Consider the following 4086-nt stretch of genomic DNA (forward strand, 5'->3'; position numbering starts at 1 on the left):
CTGCTCCGAGAAAGGGGAATGGAAATCAGTTACCAAGGAGTGGACTGTCCAAAAGGTATGCTTGTCTTCCAGAGAGAAGGAGTGTGTGTGTGTGTGTGTGTGTGTGTGTGTGTGTGTGTCTGTAGAGATGTGGCAGACAGAACCTCAAAACACATAGGTGAGGAGCTCCCCTTGTGGCACAGTGGAAACAAATCCAACTACAATCCATGAGGATGCGGGTTTGATCCCTGGCCTCACTTAGGGTGTTAAGGATCTCGAATTGCCAAGAGCTGTGATGTAGGTTGTAGACGTGGCTTGGATCCCGCATTGCCGTGGCTCTGGCTTAGGCTAGCAGCAATAGCTCTGATTCAACCTCTAGCCTGAAAACTTCCACATGTCAAGGGTACAGCCCTAAAAAGCAAAACAAACAAACAAACAAAAAGGGAGTTCCCATCGTGGCACAGCAGAAGCGAATCTGACTAAGAACCGTGAGGTTGCAGGTTCGATCCCTGGCCTTGGTCAGTGGGTTAAGGATCCGGCAATGCCGTGAGCTGTGGTGTAGGTTGCAGACATGTCTCAGATCTGGTGTTGCTGTGGCTGTGACGTAGGCCAGCGGCTACAGCTCTGATTTGACCCCTAGCTTGGGGACCTCCATACACTGAGGGAGCACCCTAGAAAAGGCAAAAAGACAAAAACAAACAAACAAACAAACAAAACAACCAACCAAACCAAAAAAAACCCAAAGAACCTCAACAGCCTGTTCTTCATGGCCTGGTCTCGTGAGTTGTCAGGGTGATCAGAGCAGAGAGGTGTCTAGGGAGCAGTGCTTCCCTCCTTCCCAGCGGGCTGCTTGGGTGGGCAGGGCAATGGGGTGGGGAGTGCTGGGAGCAGCAGGGACCCGGTGATGCCAGGATCTACGTGCACCTCCTGCTTGTCCACTCAACCCTTCCCTCCCTGGTCTCCCCCCATCCCCAGCCCACTGTCCCCTGCCCTCCCTGCTTCCTTGCTGGGAGCAGGGACAATGATGCTGGTTTCCTCTTTGGCTGTTCCACGGAGCCCTGGCTGAGCTTCAGTTGCCAACAATGGCAAGCGCAAGGCACATGGTACGCTCATAACAACTAGGAAGATGGAGCCTGGATGCTTCGAAGATGGAGATGAATGTCAGGAGTGGAAAGCACCTGCGGGAAGGATCACCTTGTTCAATCCTTAGTCTGGGAGTTTTGCTAACTTTGCCAAGCATAGAATTACTTGGGAGTATTGCTAGAATGCAGATTCCTTCCCCCCCCCGCCCCCACCTACGGAAATGCAGTCTCTTGGGTGGCTCCCTGGGAATGTCATTTGTAACCAGCTCCGGCAGGAAGTAGTCCATGCAGGTGGGGAAACCATAGAAACTACAAAATGCAGCATCCTCAAACTGTTCACAGGCCAGCTGGGTAAAGAAGACATCCACAGGAGCCATCAGTGCTGAGGTCCTGCTGCCTGGTGCATGGCTGAAGGTATTCAGCCATACACACTCATGAATTCTGCATGTCTGACCTCCATCCACCGCCACCTGCTGCCCTTCAGATGGAGCCCTCTGCTCCCTGGGACATAATTGCAATATCTGGCCTGGTTTTTTTGTTTTTTGCTTTTTGTCTTTTTAGGGCTGTGCCTGCGGCATATGGAAGTTCCCAGACTAGGGGTCAAATCGGAGCTGCAGCTGCCAGCCTACATCACAGTTCATGGCAATGTGGGATCCTTAACCCATGGAGCGAGGCCAGGAATGGAACCTGAATCCTCATGGATACTAGTCAGGTTTTCGTAACTCACTGAGCCATGGTGGGAACTTCCTGGCCTGTTTTAACAAAGGCAAACTATTTGGTGTTGGTACAAGTGCTGGAGAGGATTAGCGAGGGCAGGGCGGGGAGGCATTTCTCTGGGAGAATGAGATAACCTCACCTCACACTTCATCAAGCATCTCCATTCACTAGGCCTGTTCGCATATATTTTCTCATCCACTCCTCCACCCTATCATTGTGGCCATACATTTTATTTTTTTATTGTGAATTTTATTGAAGTGTAGTTGATTTACAAGTTGTTTTGGCCATGCATTTTAGAACCATTTGTGCCAGCAGTGTGTGCTCACATGGTTTTTACAATGATGTTGACGTTATGTCAGTTGCAGAAGATCAGTTATTTTTCTATTTCAATCAACTCTTTTAGTTGTAAGTTCACATACCAGGATGGGGGTTAGCTCACATGATCCCACCATCAAAAATATTTCACTGGGCTGGAGTTCTCCGTGTGGCTCAGCAGGTTAAGAACCTGACACAGGTCCATGAGGATTCGGGTTTGATCCCTGACCTCACTCAGTGGGTTAAGGATCCAGCATTGCCACAAGCTGAGGCACAGGTCGCAGACGTGGCTTGGATCCCACATTGCTGTGGCTGAAGTGTAGGCTGGAAGCTGCAGCTCTGATTTGACCCCTAGCCCGAGAACTTCCATATGTCGTAGGTGCGCCCCTAAAAAGAAAAAAAAATTAATTGAGGTTTTTACCTCTTTCATTGTTCATGGTGATATTCACAAACCTTTGCCTGGCTTACTACACAAATGTTGGACCATTAATTGTAATTAAACACTATTCTTTTACAAACCACTTGGAAAATAGAAAGCTTTGACAATTACTATACAACCACTGGTTGTGACTCATGTCAATATCAAAGATACTAAAATGTGAAAAATAATGTATGTTAAAACTAGTGAAATGGAATGAATGACAGAGAACACAACAGTATATATCAGTCCAGTAGCCTTGACACATAGATCTTTTTTTTTTTTTTTTTGCTTTTTAGGGCTGCACTTGTGGCTTATGGAGGTTCCCAGGCTAGGGGTCTAATCAGAGCTACAGCCGCCAGCCTGCACCACAGCCACAGCAATTCGGGATCTGAGCCGCATCTTCGACCTACACCACGGCTCGCAGCAACGCCGGATCCTTAACCCAATGATCGAAGCCAGGGATCAAACCTGCGTCCTCATGGATACTAGTTGTGTTTGTTAATCACTGAGCCACAATGGGAACTCCTATCCCAATTTCTTTTTCTTTTCTTTCTTTCTTTTTTTAATATGAAATGCTTCACAAATTTGCGTGTCATCCTTGCTAGGGGCCATGCTAACCTCTGTATCATTCCAATATCAGTATATGTGCTGCTGAAGTGAGCACCTATCCTAATTTCAATAGCAAGTGGGTAGAGGGTATAGGAAAAGAGAGGTGAGAGGCAGCTTCGAATTCTTCAAGCCAGAGGACTATAGCTTATTTATCTTATCCCCTGAAAGGGCATGAGAGGCTCAGTTTTTACAGTTCCATTTTACAGGTGAAATCATCAAGGCCAAAAGACATCACATGACTGCTTAAGGCCACACAGGTAGAAGTGGTGTGGAACTGGTTTTGAGAGACTCTGTTTCAAAATTCAGTGCCTAAACAAACAAAGTGTCCATCAGCCATGAGCAGATAAAGAAAATGTAGTATAACCAGTGGAATATTATTAAGCCCCAAAAAGAATGAGGTCCCGGTACATGCTACAACAGGAATGCACCTTAAAACATTCTGCTAAGTCAAAGAAGCCAGAAATAAAGGGCCCACATTGCAGGATTCCCTTCATATGAAATGTCAGGAATAGCAAATCTATAGACACTGAAAGAAGATTACTGGTTGCCAGGGGCTGGGGGAGGGAGGAGAGACAGTTAATGAGAATGGGGTTTCCTCTGGGGTTGATGAAATGTCCCATAACTAAATAATAGGATGGTATACAATCTTGAGAAAGCTACTAAATATCTCTAATGATAAAATGTTACATTGTGTGTATTTTACCACATTAAGAAAGAGAGGGAGTTCCCATTGTGGCTCAGTGGGTTAAGAACCCGACTAGTATCCCCGAGGATTGAGTTTGACCTCTAGCCTCACTCTGTGGATTAAGGATCCGGTGTAGGTTGCAGACGAGGCTGGGATCCAGCTTTGCTATGGCTGTGCTGTAGGCTAAGGCTATGAGAAAGAAAGAGGGAGAAAGAAAGAGGAAAAAAGAAGGTAGGAAAGAAAAAGAAAGAGAGAGAGAAAGAGATACGACCAGGCAA

At 46.7% G+C, this 4086-nt stretch overlaps 1 non-coding gene across 1 annotated transcript; it reads right to left on the reverse strand.

Moving 5' to 3' along the window:
* Window positions 1-3075: 3075 nt before the first annotated feature.
* Window positions 3076-3178, reverse strand: LOC125112229 (U6 spliceosomal RNA). Its single transcript, XR_007131036.1, has one exon. It is a non-coding gene; the product is annotated as a U6 spliceosomal RNA (small nuclear RNA).
* Window positions 3179-4086: the final 908 nt, after the last annotated feature.

This window comes from Phacochoerus africanus, chromosome 11, assembly GCF_016906955.1.
Source record: "Phacochoerus africanus isolate WHEZ1 chromosome 11, ROS_Pafr_v1, whole genome shotgun sequence".
Taxonomy (NCBI): domain Eukaryota; kingdom Metazoa; phylum Chordata; class Mammalia; order Artiodactyla; family Suidae; genus Phacochoerus; species Phacochoerus africanus.